This window comes from Triticum aestivum, chromosome 7B (genome assembly GCF_018294505.1).
Source record: "Triticum aestivum cultivar Chinese Spring chromosome 7B, IWGSC CS RefSeq v2.1, whole genome shotgun sequence".
NCBI lineage: Eukaryota > Viridiplantae > Streptophyta > Magnoliopsida > Poales > Poaceae > Triticum > Triticum aestivum.
This window is the reverse complement of record NC_057813.1, coordinates 704,061,673-704,078,678: the sequence shown is the minus strand read 5'-3', so window position 1 is coordinate 704,078,678 and position 17,006 is coordinate 704,061,673.

The window sequence follows — 17,006 nt, the reverse complement described above, 5'->3', positions numbered from 1 at the left end:
TTGAATGTTTAGACCAATCAGATGTAATAAGAAATACTTTTTAGTTTGACTATCAAAAGACATAATTTACTCCTCCCGCATAGTTGTTGTTTATTTCTTTTGTGTACATTACCTTAGCCGCGAATCTATTTCGCCCAAGTCGATTCGATAAAAATCCTACCGAGTGATGAGTCTGCCTCTCACTCGGGGGCTTAGCTGCAGCCTAGTGCTCGCCTAAGTGATAAAAATCCTACTGAGTGATGAGTCTGCCTCTCACTCGGGGGCTTAGCTACAGCCCAGTACTCGCCTAAGTGATAAAAATCCTACGGAGTGGTGAGTCTGCCTCTCACTCGGGGGCTTAGCTGCAGCCCAGTGCTCGCCTAAGTTTGAAAAAATCCTACCGAGTGATGAGCGAACCTCCCGCTCGGAGGCTTAGCTGCTGCCTCATACTCGCCTAAGTTTCAAAAAATCCTATCGAGTGAAGAGCTAGCCTCTCACTCGGGGGCTTAGCTATAGTCTCGTACTCGCCTAAGTTTTGAAAACCTCACCCAATCGGTCGACAGGAACGTCAAAACTATTGCTGAGTCCCTTGCTGATGAGCTGATCAATGCTGCGCACGGATCACCAGATCTGTCGATTGGAACGTCAAGACCATTGCTGAGTGCCTTGCTGATGAGCTGATCAAAGCTGCGCAAGGATCACCAAATCTATCGATTGGAACGTCAAGACCATTGCTAAGTGCCTTGCCGATGAGCTGATCAATGTTGCGCAAAGATCACCCGACCGGTCGACTGGAACGTCAAGACCATTGCTGAGTGCCTCGCTGATGAGCTAATCAATGCCGCACAAGGATCACCAGATCAGTTGATTGGAACGTCAAGACCATTGCTGAGTGCCTTGCTGATGAGCTGATCAATGTTGCGCAAGGATCACCCAACCGATCGACTGGAACGTCAAGGCCATTGCCGAGTGCCTCACTGATGGGCTGATCAATGCTACTCAAAGATCGCTCGATCAGGCGACTGGCCATTCTTCTCCAGAAGCTGCATTAAACAAACGGACGATAATTCAGGAGTAAGACGAATTTCATTCGAAGACAGGCGCAATACGAGGGGTGATAAATCTGAAGTTTCCTAACCGCAAAATAAAGTGCTCGGGCACCAGACCCAAAGGAGTTTTAACGATTACAAATCCACTCGGCATTCCGAGGCAAATCAAAGCGGTGATGTAATGTTTTTCAAATCACTCGGCGGGAGAAGGACTGGCCGGGTCGCAGAAGCTGTCAAGATCGATGCTGTTGGTGATGCGAGTGGCTGCCTCGAGGAAAGTGGCCATGAAGTCATGGAAGGAATGCTTGTTGGTGTTTGCCACTTTGAGAGCTGCCAGCTTGTCCTCCTTGGCCTCCTTGCAGTGCACTCGGACCAAAGACAAGGCGACGTCAGCCCCACAATACGCAGAACATTTCTTCCATTCTTGCACTCGGTCTGCAATCTGGTTCAGCTGAGTCATCAAGGACTCGAGGTCTCGAGACATCTCCGCTTGAGGGCAGAGCTCGGCGTCCACTCGGACCATCGCCGCCTTCAGCCGAGCCAGATAGTCGACTGCACCATCCAAGCGCGATTCCAGTTGAAGCAAGTTCATCGCGACTTCATGTTTCATGGGGCAATTGATGGGGTCGAGACCTATCTCGACCCGTCCAGTTTCAGCCTCGAAGTCTTGATAGAGTTCTGTTTCATCACAACGAACAATGAGTCGACAGTATTGCAAATCCCAGTCGACGATGGTTATTTAACTGAATAGACATACCTTCAAGCTTCAGGACAAGCTTTGCCGCAAGCTGTTCTAAATAAGACTCTAGCTTGCCGGTCCTAGTCTTGAGACCCTCAACTTCAGCGGTCAAGTTCTCCTTGTCCTTCCTCAGCTGCTCGACCTCACGATTAGCGTCCAAGACAGCCGTCTTCAATGTCGCGTTCTCATCCTCCAACTTACTGACTAAAGCCAGCTTCTCGTCCACAAGCTTCGTCTTCTCGCGCGCTTCCTTTTGAGCAGCTGCCATGTCGAGATCCTTCTGCTCCAGAGCTTCCTTCATCCTCTCTAAAGAAACAACACTCTTCAGACGAGACTGAAGTTGGCGATTTTCACTACGCACATCTGCTTGTGTGAATTCACTCGGTTCAAAGAGACTAAAAGAAAAGCTAGCACCAAGTGTGAAGCTACAAAGCAGACATAATGATTGAGTGATTACCTCCCATGATGGCTGTTTCTTCTTGAGCTTTCTTCAGATTCTTCTTCGCCAGTTTGAGATCAAGCTCAACACTGATATGCTTCTTCTTTAATTCGGTGAGATGAGCTCCAAGATCACAAGACCTCTGCAGCCAGAAAGACAGGCATGTCAGTCAACACATACAAGTAACAGTGAAGCGAAAGATTTATTCTTAGACTACTGCCGAATCAAATATTCAACACTAGTCTCGGGGACTACACCCAGTGGGTGCACTTAGCGTGCCCCCACTGGATCAGATCAACACTCAGCGAAGAGCTTCTAAAAAAAGAGACAGAATGATCAACACTCATCAGACCTCAGTCGACTGCCAGCAGCCGACCGTGGTCTCGGGAACTACACCCAGTGGGTGCACTCGACGTGCTCCCACTGATTCGGAAAGTGCAAAATCAGAGATTTCTTGAGTCCTAAACGGAGGAACACCCACTGGGAGATCAGATATAAAGAAATGTTCAAAAATTCAGTTGGAAGTTTACTGACCTGAACATCGGTCTGAAGGACAGTGTTGGCATTGTAAGCTATCTGACTAGCTTCATGCATCACTTTCACCTGCTCCATGACAAGATTCGCCTGGCGAAGAGCTTCCCTAGCGGCACTCGGCGAGTCGTCCGGAGTCTGATATGTAGCAAAGAGGGATGGCTCCAGAGGAGTCAAAGTAGCGGCCGGGTCAGACGAGTGGAGTTGCACTGGTGCAACAGGCGTCTATGCAGTCGACCCCGCCGGACGATCAGTCATCAACGGGTTAGCAAATGTGACGTTTGTCTGAGCTATCGCCTCCGGTGCCGGTGTCGACTGAGGGATTTGGACTTCAAGTCTCCTTCTGATCGAACCTCCACTCTTCTTCTTCCTCTCCTGTAGAGGCGCTTCTTCTTCTTCGTCATCAGGGGCACAACGATATCTTGCGGAGCTACATAAGAAGAGAAATATAAAATTTTCAGTCAATCGACCACTCACTCAATTAAACAGAACTGGGTTGAACAAACTTACCAGCTCGTGAGGTGGCTTCTTCGTCTTCTGGTGCCTTGTCAACGTCCATGTCAGTGGCAGCAGAGGCAGGGCTGGAAGGGCACAATGATTAGTCAGTCAGATCGAGAGAACTTTCAGTTGACTTACAGAAACACAAATAAGATACCCACCCTGAGGCAATGGGGACGTCCATCTTGATTCGCGGCAATATATTTCGGGTCTTGGAAGGGGCGACTTTTGGCTGCTTAGCCACCTTCTCCGTCGGCTCCGGAGTCGACGTCCGAGCACGCTTATAAGTGGCGGCACTTGGAGCCGCACTCTTCACACGACCGCCAGACGGATCGTGTTGCTGCTTGGATCGACGCTCGGAGCGTGGCGGTGAGTCGACCTCTTCCTCCTTGTCCGACTCCTCGCTCTCCTCCTCCTCCTCCCCTTCCGGAGACTCCCACTCGCCACTCTCCTCTGCACTGTGGTCCTGCACCAAAGCTTGTTCGCCGTTGGGCATTGAGTACATCTCAGTGAATACCTGCAAAGCAAATTGGTCGAGACAAGAGTCAGTCAACATCGAGCACAGTTGGAACGCAAGCGGAAAACAATTGGAACGGAGAATGTACCTTATCGGGTGGGTTGTCACTTCCGAAAGGGACGACTCACCTGGATCCTCTAGGGCTATCTTGAGTGCCCGTAATACTCTTCAACCACGAGGCCACGGTGTCGAGCGACACTTCTTCTGGATGGACCCGAGTGGTGTCGCCCGGTCCAGAATACAACCACATCGAGTCATCACGAGCCTGGAGAGGCTGGATATGCCGAGCGAGGAACACCTGCAGCAAGTCCAGGCTAGTGACACCGTCATTGATGAGATGGACCACTCGGTCCACTAACATCGTCGTCTCCATGGTCTCGGCAGCAGTAACCTTCAGTGGAGCTGGAGTTTGGACACGGTCGAATGAAAAAGGAGGAAGACCGGTCGAATGACCTGGAGTCGCAATGTCTTGGCAGTAGAACCAGGACGATTGCTAACCTCTAACAGATTCTGGGAGGGTCACAGTAGGGAAAGCGCTCCTATTCCTCTTTGGATACCTAAGCCCCCGCACATCTGGATAACGTGGGTTTTAGTCAGGACCCCGATTCTATGCCACACCGATCTAGCATGTAACACCTCATATCACTTTGCGGCCTCACGCACGGTATTCCCACGGGTGTCGCCTTACCATGCCCGGGACCGTTTGCGCCTTTTGGCACACGTATATGATGGTGTCGCTAGCATCCATATGACAATGAACCCGGGCTGACATGGCTAGTCGTGAACCCAAAGTGGCACTAACTTACAGGGACAGGCATACATGACCCAGCATCGAACGTGTCGGTCATCAGTGAGTGAATCCGGGCTGTAGCAACTGGGCTAGCAGGACTCCGGTAAACCGGGCTGTAGCAGGCTAACAGGACTCCGGTAGACACCGCGTGACATTTCCCCGAAGGGACAGACACATGAACGAAGAAGGACACATGCCGGCCAGCCTAAGTGTTCCGGAGCAGTAGCAAGCTACCAGGGCTCAGTGGAAGCACTAGGAGACATTTCCCGGTAAGAGAGGCTACTAAGGATAAACAACTAGATATTCAGATCCCACACATAGCAATACACATTACACATACGCATAACATGCAAGTATGTGCTGTACAACATGGCATCACAGCATAACTCAACAACTCATATAGATAAAGACTCAGAAGAGCCATCATAGCATTATTACAAGCAGGGGTCACATGACCCAACATTCAGAGCAAACAAGCAGCAAGCGGAAGCATTACATGTCTGAGTACAGGCATCTATAAATGAAAAAGGCTGAAGAGCCTGACTATCTACAACATCCGATCAAGATCGCAGCTGAGGTACAAGCTACTTGTCAAAGTCCACAAGAACACTAGTAAGACCGAAGTCTCCGCTGCAAAAACATAAATAAAGCAACATGAGTACAAAGGTACTCAGCAAGACTTACACCAGATCCTATCATACATGCATTTGTATCAAGAGGGTAATGTGGGGTTTAGTTGCAGCAAGCCAGCTTTGACTCAGTGGCTATCCTGTTCTACGACTATGAGAACTTCTCTGAGGTGATATGGCGCACACGAGTCCACTAATCACCACACAATACACTACTATGGATTCATCCCCGTCTCCCTACGAGAAGGCCATCCATAGCACTCACACTTTGTCTTGAGCATTTTAGAGTATCCACTTCAAGTTGTCTATGTACCATGTAAGCATCCAAGAAGTCCATAACCGCGGACCCGACTATTCGAATAGATCATGTTAACCCTGCAGGGGTGTACTTCTTCACACACGCTCTCGCCACTTACCGCCATGTACACGTCATGTAACTCGGCAACCTTCAAGCGGAAGCCTGGCGAGGGTGTCGGCCACGACCTGACTAACCACACAAGACTCTAATCCAAGTTTATCGCCTATTCGGGTTCCATCCGCAAGGAGATCCGGCCGGGGTGTCGCTCACGGCCCCAAACGATGTGAGCAGGGTTCCCAAGCCCACCATCCGGGTGCCACTTGGTACACCGTGCCACCTGTGCCTAGTCTGTCCCAAGCCCACCCTGCCGGGTGCCACTCGGTAGAAAAATAGCACTACCTACAAACACCAGAAACTAGTTGCGACTCCTAGACAGAGATCAAGTCGGTTAATAAGTCGAGAGAGTCAATTAAGGATCCCAATGTGTGGTAGTATCGAGTCATTGGACAACATACATAGAACTTAGTGCTTAAGGACGGTTCCAGTGAGACAACCCACCATGTACTCCTACATGGCCTCTCACCGCTACCTTTACCAAATCGTGTTCACACACTTCACTCTCAGCATCAGAACATAGAGCACTGCACTCCAATACATTCCTAATGAATCAGACCTGACACACTCTAAGCAATAGCAGGCATATCATGGTAGGAACACAACATGGCTCAATCAACTCCTACACATGCTAGTGGGTTTCAACTATTGACTGTGGCAATGACAGTTCATGCAAAGGAATGGGTTCAACTACCGCAGCACAAAGTAGCAATTGAATCATTGTTGTTCTAACGCAATAAATGAGAGCAGGAGCGAGAGAGTAGGATTGTATCGGAATGAACAAGGGGGTTTGCTTGCCTGGTAGATCAACAGAGGGGCACTGCTCCTCAGGCAGGTACTCTGGAGCACTCTCCGGAGTAGGACCTATCGAGAAGGAACGGTGTCGACAATCAATACACAAGCATATGCAACAATATGATGCATGAACATGGCATGTAGATGTGATGCTGTTTGAGCTAATGCAACTAGCATTCTGTTTGAATGAAGTCCATTTGAACCAAGGGTTCAAATGCAACTCCAAACTTAACATTTATAAATGCCATTCATTTGTTTTCACCTATACAAGAGGGTTCGGTTGGTTTGTCATGCATGAAACTAGTACAAATGGATAGATTGCATTTTTCTGATAATTTTTCATTTATAAATTATTTCAATTTGAGCTACGGTTGAATTTCTATGATTTTTTGAAGTTTATAACATTTTCTGGAATTTCCTGATTTAAATTAAATCCAGAAAATGAATAACTGCATCAGCACTGCGTCATGCTTCCGTCAGCAAGTCAACAACGCTGACTGGGGTCAAACATGATGTGTGGGTCCCATGTGTCAGTGTTTGTGGCTAATACTAACTTAAATTAAACCTAAACTCGTTGAATTAACAGAGCTGGCCCCACACGTCAGTGACATAGGGTGGTCAAACCCTGGTCAGACAGGGTCAAACCCAGTCAACCGGGGCTAACCCCACCGGCGACTCGACGCCGGTGAGGCCAGACGCGGCGGCGGGCTGCGGGATCGTCGCTCCGGCGACCAATCGCGCGGCGGAGAGCACCTACGCGAAGCCCAGGCTCGCGCGCATCCAATGGGTCACGCGGGAGGCCGTGGGGTGGCCAGAGCCGACGGCAACATCGACCGCGGCGGCGGCCGGAGTTCGGCGAGGAGGGGAGAAGGGGCTACGGTGCACGGCAGGGGACGGGGTTGGTCGCGTTCGTCTCCTTGAGACGTGATGACCACGGTGGCGTGCTTGGTTGCAGGTGCCCGAAGGTGTGGCTGCAGTGGCGACATGGCCGGCGGTGAGGTGCTACGGCCGTAGTGGGGAACGGGAGCTACATCACGAGAACGGAGAAACGGAGAGAGGGGGACGGGGCAGGAGCTCACGGCGGGCTCGACGGCGTCGACGGCGAGCCCAGGGAAGGGCTGGAGTCGGCGGGGCAGTGAAGACGATCTCCGGCGACCGGAGATGAAGACGGCGGCGAGGCGGCTGTCCAGGGCCTCCCGAGGCGCGTGGCTTGACGGGGAGGTAGCTGGTGATGTGGCGGAGCTTATGGGCGCAGCGGCAGGGTGAGGGGTGGCCAGTGGCTGCGGTGGTGCTCGTCGGCAGCGGCAGCAGCGCTCGGCTAGCGAGAGAGAGAGAGCGGCAAAGAGGGAGAGGGAGTGAAAGAAGGGGAGGGCTCGATCCAGACGGCACCCACGCATCTATCCGCGGCGTCGACGTGGCGGGGGAAGCAGGCAGACGACTAGGAGGTGGCCGGACGCGTGCGTGCGCGCCGCGGGCACACGTCCCTGTCCTCCTGGCGCGGTGGAGACGACGACTGGCACTGGCCAGTCGGCTGGGCCGGCCTGTTGGGCCAGTGGGCCAGGCCGCAGGTAAGTTTTTTCCATTTTCCTTTCTTTTCTATTTTTCTGACATTTGTTTTGATTTAATAAAAATACTAAATCATTTTATATACTTATGCCATTTTTTGTAGGGACTCGTGGTATTATTCGAGAGCTCCTCATTAACTAGCATAATTTTTGGACAATATTGTATATATATAACAATATATATCCAAAGCAAATATTTACTGCATTAATTCCAAATGCCCGAAATAAATACTTATGAGCTCCTAAAAATATTGGTTTGATTTTTATCTTTGTCCAATATTTTCAGAGAGGAACATGAGCATTTTCTTGGACCTTTTTGGAGTAATTTTTATCTGGGTCATTTCCAGAAATGATTCTGAGGGTTTCACAAAACCTTATTTCAAAATTAAATGGAATTTAAACATGATGCACACATGACTAGCTAGCCTGGAGCATACCAGAACTAGGGATGTGACAACTCGCCCCCACTTGAAAGAATCTCGTCCCCAGATTCAGGGGTCAACGAAAAGAAAGCGGGGTACTCCAGTCGGAGACGATCTTCTCGCTCCCAAGTAGCTTCTCTCTTGGAATGATGAGACCACTGAACCTTGAGAAACTTGATGTTCTGACGTTGAGTGACACGCTCTGCTTGATCAAGAATGCGAACAGGGTACTCTCGATATGTGAGGTTATCTTGGAGATCAAGCGTTTCGTGGTCCACTCCGCGGATGGGATTCGAGAAGCAACACCTGAGTTGAGAGACGTGGAAGACATCACGCACTCTGGAAAGATTTGGGGGTAGTTCCAACTGGTAGGCAACCTCTCCTCGTTTAGCGAGAATGCGAAAAGGACCAATGTAACGAGGAGCCAACTTGCCCTTGATACCGAAGCGATGGGTACCCTTCAAAGGAGTGACCCGAAGGTAAGCTTTGTCACCAAATTCATAAGTCATATCCTTATGATGACGATCATACTGGCTCTTTTGACGAGACTGGGCTGTTTTCAAATTCTCACAAATGATGCGAACTTGCTCTTCTGCCTCCTGGATCATGTCCGGTCCAAAGAATTGTCTTTCACCGGTTTCTGACCAGTTCAAAGGTGTTCGACATCTTCGTCCATAGAGAATCTCAAAAGGAGCTTTCTTAAGACTGGATTGATATCTATTGTTATAAGCAAACTCGGCGAAGGGAAGACATTTCTCCCAATCCATACCGAATGAGATAACACAAGCTCTAAGCATATCTTCGAGAAGTTGATTGACCCTTTCCACCTGACCACTTGATTGAGGTGGAAAGTGGTACTGAAGGAAAGAAGGGTTCCCATGGCAGTTTGGAAACTCTCCCAGAAATGGGAAGTGAAAAGACTGCCACGGTCTGAATTGATCTCTAGTGGAACACCATGCAGTGACACTATTCGAGAAATGTATAAGTCTGCAAGCTGGCTAGCAGTGATACTCTCTCAAACAGGAAGGAAGTGAGCCACTTTGGAAAGACGATCAATGACTATGAAGATAGCATTATTCCCTTTCTTGGTCCTGGGAAAGCCGGTGATGAAGTCCATACCAACTTTATCCCATTTCCACTCAGGAATAGCTAAAGGCTGAAGGGTGCCAGCAGGCCTTTGATGCTCTGCCTTAACGCGACGACAAACGTCACAGTTAGCAATAAACTAAGCAATTTCTCTCTTCATCCTAGTCCACCAAAACCTCTGGCGTAGGTCCTGATACATCTTAGTACTACCGGGATGAATCGTGAGAGGAGATTCATGCGCCTCCTTAAGGATCAGTTGTCGAAGATGTTGCTTCTTGGGGACCACCAGGCGGTTCCCAAAGAAAACAACACCTCGATCATCAACAGAGAAACTACCAGCAGCTCCCTTCTTAACGTTATCCTTGATTCGAGAAATACCCGTATCATATTGCTGGCTAGTTATGATCTGATCCTCAAGAGTAGGTTTCACCATTAAGGTAGAAAGGAATCCGTGAGGAGCAATGTGAAGATTAAGCTTACAGAATTCCTCATGGAGAAGTGGTTGGCCTTGCTGTAACATGAGATTGTTGCAATAGGATTTACGGCTTAGCGCATCAGCCATGACATTGGCTTTGCCTGGGGTGTAGGTAATCCCTAGATCATAATCTGTGATCAACTCCAACCAACGTCTTTGTCTAAGATTCAGATCTGGTTGTGTGAAGATATACTTGAGACTCTGGTGATCTGTGTAGATCTCGCAACATTTACCAAGGAGGTAATGTCACCAAGTCTTGAGTGCATAGACTACGGCTGCAAGCTCTAGATCATGTGTAGGATAATTCTCCTCATGTGGATGCAACTGTTGAGATGCATAGGCAATCATATGACGATCCTGCATAAGAATGCAACCTAGTCCCTGTCGTGAGGCAACGCAATAGATAACAAAGTCTTTAGTGAAATCCGGTGGCACAAGTATGGGAGCAGAAGTCAGGCGTCTTTTCAGTTCCTGAAAACTGTACTCACACTGTGGGGACCACTCAAACCTTTTATCCTTCTTGAGAAGTTTCGTGAGAGGTTTGGCCACTTTAGAGAAGTTTTCAACAAAGCGGCGACAATAGCTGGCTAGACCAAGGAAACTCCTAACTTGTTTAACGGTTTCAGGTGGAGTCCAATCGAGAACGGCCTTAATTCTCTCGGGATTGACAGCAATGCCCTTACCAGAGATCACGTGGCCTAGATAGGTCACTTCTCGCAACCAAAATTCACACTTGGAGAACTTGGCATAAAGGCGGTGCTCTCTGAATTTTTCTAACACAAGTCTAAGATGTTCGGCATGCTCTTCCTTGTTCTTCGAGTAAATAAGGATATTATCAAGGTAAACCACGACGAACTTATCTAAGTACTCCATGAAGATCGAGTTCATCAAGAGGGAGAATGTAGCTGGAGCGTTGGTTAGACCGAAGGACATGACGGTGTACTCGTACTGACCATAACGAGTGACAAAAGCCGTTTTAGGGATGTCCCCGTTTCTGATCTTGATTTGGTGGTATCCTAACCTCAAATCCATATTAGAAAAGACTGAGGATCCAGCGAGCTGATCATACAGGTCGTTGATCCTGCTAAGCGGATATTTGTTCTTTATCATGACCAAATTAACGGGACGATAATCTACAACCATCCGTTCCATACCATCCTTCTTCTTGACGAAGAGGACGGGGCAAGCCCAATGAGAAGAACTAGGACGGATGAAACCCTTTTGCAAGGACTCATCAAGTTGTTTCTTAAACTCGGCTAGTTCTAAGGGTGCCATCTTGTAAGGTCTCCTAGAGATTGGAGCAGTTCCTGGAATAAGATCTAGGACGAACTCTACATCTCTGTCAGGTGGAACACCTGTCAGTTCCTCTGGAAAGACATCCGGAAAGTCACGGACTACCGGGATATCTTGAAGGTCTGGAAGAGGGCTGGCATTAAGAGAATAGAGCTGACGCCTTGCAACTCTAGTGGAGACAGTGGCTATCTTGCCAGATGGGTGTGTAAGCTAAACAGATCTGGTGTAACAATCAATCTTGGCATGATGAGCTGTCATCCAGTCCATACCCAAGATGATGTTAATATTTGAGGACTTGAGGGCTACAAGTGATGCAAGAAATACAAGTCTATCAACAAGGATTTCATTACCATAGCTGATTCTGGTAGTTTGCCATCTAGACCCTAGGGTTTGGATTTCAAGCAGAGTTGGCATATCACAAAATGACATGTCGTGCAAACGAGCATAGCCTTCAGAAATGAAGGAGTGAGATGCTCCAGTATCGAATAGAACCGATGCTGGATGGCAATTGACAAGGAGTGTACCAAGAACGACATCCGAATCATCATGAGCGTCTTTAGCTGAGACGTGATGCACACGTCCACATTTAGTGTGAGCTGGCTTGGCTTTGATCATCTTGCTTGATGGCTTAACACATCCAACAGTCTTCTCGGGCTGGGGTGGAGCATAACTAGTCTGAGAGCAGTCACGTGCATAGTGTCCTGGATTTCCGCATGTGAAGCAGGTCGCTGAAGTTGGATGTGGACCCGCACTGACAAGCAGTCTACCAGTAGGCCTGGGTGGAGCAAACGACTGAGCTAGGGGAGGCACCACATAAGATGGCCTCGGTGAATATCCGGAAGGAAGAGCAGAGTTTGGAACCCAAATCCGGCGCTTCTGAGAACTAGAATCGGAGGAGGATCCCAAATCATGGGTGTGCTTACGAGACTCCTCGTAAGTGAGCTGTGTGTCTCTGCATTAATGGCCTTGTTCACAAGAGCCTGGAATGTATCACAATGATGCAGGTGGAGATCACGACGCAACTTGGGGTTGAGACCCCTCCGGAACCTAGCCTGCTTCTTGGCGTCCGTGGACACCTCTTCTGTGTCATAGCGGGCGAGGTTCTCAAACTCTCTACTGTAAGCATCAACAACCATCTTACTCTGGGTGAAACTACAGAACTCTTCTCTCTTGCGATCGATGAGGGCCTCAGGAATGTGATGCTCGCGAAAAGCCTCAATGAAATCCCTCCAGGTAGGAATCTGGCCAGCTGGAAGCATAGCCTCATAGTTCTGCCACCAAAGACTAGCAGGACCTTCCAGGTGGTATGTGGCATAGGTGACCTTGTCATCTTCAGCTAAGTTCGTGAAACGCAGCTTATGAGTGATGCTACGGAGCCAATCATCTGCATCGAGTGGCTTGATGGAATGATGAAAGGTAGGTGGGTACAAGCGAATGAAGTCATGAATGGTTGTAGACCCTTTGAACTGATGTGCGGTGTTCTCCTCGATACGTGCCAACAAGCGGTTAGACTCACGCTTGTTCCTCTCCATTTCTAACATGAACTCTGCCAACGAAGGCTGGTCGGGAGGATCCTCATCCCTACCATCTCCGTGGTTCTGGCTACGAGCAACAGAACTTCGCTTAACTGATGACATCCTGAGAAACGAAACCAAGGACAGAATCAGCATCATCTATAGGCTATAGAATGTAGGACAAGGAAATTAGTAACTCTCAAACTCCTAGGGCAATTCCGGCAGCATAACGGTAGTAAAATGCTCAGAATGAGACATCCTGCCAAAATGGGGTAGTACAACAACTCAACATCACCACTCAAGGTTCTGATATCATACTAAACAGGCCACACCGGAAGTACTCGAAACTGGGATATGACTCTAATCAACAAATCCTATGGGACTACGGGGTAGTAACACGTGATCCTGATAGACGGAAGAGAAAGCCTAGTTCCTTAACCCCGTAGGAAAGATAGGATGACTCAGATCAGAAGGCCATGAGGTAAAGGAGTAAAAAGAGCCTTACATTCCTTCCCACAATCAATTCCCTTATATAACTAAAGAATTTCTAGACTCAACTTCGACCAGTTTGGCTTGGTAATCCTACAGGCAGTCAGGCTCTGATACCAAAGCTGTCAGGACCCCGATTCTATGCCACACCGATCTAGCATGTAACACCTCATATCACTTTGCGGCCTCACGCACGGTATTCCCACGGGTGTCGCCTTACCATGCCCGGGACCGTTTGCGCCTTTTGGCACACGTATATGATGGTGTCGCTAGCATCCATATGACAATGAACCTGGGCTGACATGGCTAGTCGTGAACCCGAAGTGGCACTAACTTACAAGGACATGCATACATGACCCAGCATCGAACGTGTCAGTCATCAGCGAGTGAATCCGGGCTGTAGCAACTGGGCTAGCAGGACTCCGGTAAACCAAGCTGTAGCAGGCTAACAGGACTCCGGTAGACACCGCGTGACATTTCCCCGAAGGGACAGACATAGGAACGAAGAAGGACCCATGCCGGCCAGCCTAAGTGTTCTAGAGCAGTAGCAAGCTACCAGGGCTCAGTGGAAGCACTAGGAGACATTTCCCGGTAAGAGAGGCTACTAAGGATAAACAACTAGATAGTCAGATCCCACACATAGCAATACACATTACACGTACGCATAACATGCAAGTATGTGCTGTACAACATGGCATCACAGCATAACTCAACAACTCATATAGATAAAGACTCAGAAGAGCCATCATAGCATTATTACAAGCAGGGGTCGCATGACCCAACATTCAGAGCAAACAAGCAACAAGCGGAAGCATTACATGTCTGAGTACAAACATCTATAAATGAAAAAGGCTGAAGAGCCTGACTATCTACAACATCCGATCAAGATCGTAGCTGAGGTACAAGCTACTTGTCGAAGTCCACAAGAACACTAGTAAGACCGAAGTCTCCGCTGCAAAAACATAAATAAAGCAACATGAGTACAAAGGTACTCAGCAAGACTTACACCAGATCCTATCATACATGCATTTGTATCAAGAGGGTAATGTGGGGTTTAGTTGCAGCAAGCCAGCTTTGACTCAGTGGCTACCCTGTTCTACGACTACGAGAACTTCTTTGAGGTGATATGGCACACATGAGTCCACTAATCACCACACAATACACTACTATGGATTCATCCCCGTCTCCCTACGAGAAGGCCATCCATAGCACTCACACTTTGTCTTGAGCATTTTAGAGTATCCACTTCAAGTTGTCTATGTACCATGTAAGCATCCAAGAAGTCCATAACCGCGGACCCGACTATTCGAATAGATCATGTTAACCCTGCAGGGGTGTACTTCTTCACACACGCTCTCGCCACTTACCACCATGTACACGTCATGTAACTCGGCAACCTTCAAGCGGAAGCCTGGCGAGGGTGTCGGCCACGACCTGACTAACCACACAAGACTCTAATCCAAGTTTATCGCCTATTCGGGTTCCATCCGCAAGGAGATCCGGCCGGGGTGTCGCTCACGACCCCAAATGATGTGAGCAGGGTTCTCAAGACCACCATCCGAGTGCCACTTGGTACACCGTGCCACCCGTGCCTAGTCTATCCCAAGCCCACCCTGCCGGGTGCCACTCGGTAGAAAAATAGCACTACCTACAAACACCAGAAACTAGTTGCGACTCCTGGACAGAGATCAAGTCGGTTAATAAGTCGAGAGAGTCAATTAAGGATCCCAATGTGTGGTAGTATCGAGTCATTGGACAACATACATAGAACTCAGTGCTTAAGGACGGTTCCAGTGAGAGAACCCACCATGTACTCCTACATGGCCTCTCACCGCTACCTTTACCAAATCGTGTTCACACACTTCACTCTCAGCATCAGAACATAGAGCACTACACTCCAATTCATTCCTAATGAATCAGACCTGACACACTCTAAGCAATAGCAGGCATAGCATGGTAGGAACACAACATGGCTCAATCAACTCCTACACATGCTAGTGGGTTTCAACTATTTACTGTGGCAATGACAGGTCATGCAAAGGAATGGGTTCAACTACCGCAGCACAAAGTAGCAATTGAATCGTTGTTGTCCTAATGCAATAAATGAGAGCATGAGCGAGAGAGTAGGATTGTATCGGAATGAACAAGGGGGTTTGCTTGCCTGGTAGATCAACAGAGGGGGCACTACTCCTCAGACAGGTACTCTGGAGCACTCTCCGGAGCAGGACCTATCGAGAAGGAACGGTGTCGACAATCAATACACAAGCATATGCAACAATATGATGCATGAACATGGCATGTAGATGTGATGCTGTTTGAGCTAATGCAACTAGCATTCTGTTTGAATGAAGTCCATTTGAACCAAGGGTTCAAATGCAACTCCAAACTTAACATTTATAAATGCCATTCATATGTTTTCACCTATACAGGAGGTTTAGGTTGGTTTGTCATGCATGAAACTAGTACAAATGGATAGATTGCATTTTTCTGATAATTTTTCATATATAAATTATTCCAATCTGAGCTACGGTTGAATTTCTATGATTTTTTGAAGTTTATATCATTTTCTGGAATTTCCTGATTTAAATTAAATCCAGAAAATGAATAACTACATCAGTACTGCGCCATGCTTGCATCAGCAAGTCAACAGCACTGACTGGGGTCAAACCTAACGTGTGGGTCCCATGTGTCAGTGTTTGTGGCTAATACTAACTTAAATTAAACCTAAACTCGTTTAATTAACAGAGCTGGCCCCATGCGTCAGTGACACAGGGTGGTCAAACCCTGGTCAGACGGGGTCAAACCCAGTCAACCGGGGCTAACCCCACCAGCGACTTGACGCCGGCGAGGCCAGAAGCGGCGGCGGGCTGCGGGATCGTCGCTCTGGCGACCAATCGCGCGACGGAGAGCACCTACGCGAAGCCCAGGCTCGCGCGCATCCAATGGGTCACGCGGGAGGCCGTGGGGTGGCCGGAGGCGACAACGGCATCGACCGCGGCGGCGGCCGGAGTTTGGCGAGGAGGGGAGAAGGGGCTACGGTGCACGGCAGGGGACAGGGTTGGTCGCGTTTGTCTCCTTGAGACGTGATGACCACGGTGGCGTGCTCGGTTGCAGGTGCCCGAAGGTGTGGCTGCGGTGGCGACATGGCCGGCGGTGAGGTGCTACGGCCGTGGTGGGGAACGGGAGATACGGCGCGAGAACAGAGAAACGGAGAGAGAGGGACGGGGCAGGAGCTCACTGCGGGCTCGACGACGTCGTCGGCGAGCTCGGGGAAGGGCTGGAGTCAGCGGGGCGGCGAAGACGATCTCCGGCGACCGGAGATGAAGACGGCAGCGAGGCGGCTCTCCAGGGCCTTCCGAGGCGCGTGGCTTGACGGGGAGGTAGTCGGTGATGTGGCAGAGCTTATGGGCGCAGCGGCAGGGCGATGGGTGGCCGATGGCCGCGGTGGTGCTCGTCGGCGGCGGCGGCAGCGCTCGGCTAGCGAGAGAGAGAGCGGCAGAGAGGGAGAGGGAGTGAAAGAAGGGGAGGGCTCGATCCAGACGGCACCCACGCATCTATCCGCGGCGTCGACGTGGCGGGGGAAGCAGGCAGGCGACTAGGAGGTGGCCGAACGCGTGCGTGCGCGCCGCGGGCACACGTCCCTGTCCTCCTGGCGCAGTGGAGACGACGACTGGCACTGACCAGACGGCTGGGCCGGCCTGTTGGGCCACTGGGCCAGGCCAGGACGCACAGTGCCAGGCCGCAGGTAAGTTTTTTCCATTTTCCTTTCTTTTCTATTTTTCTG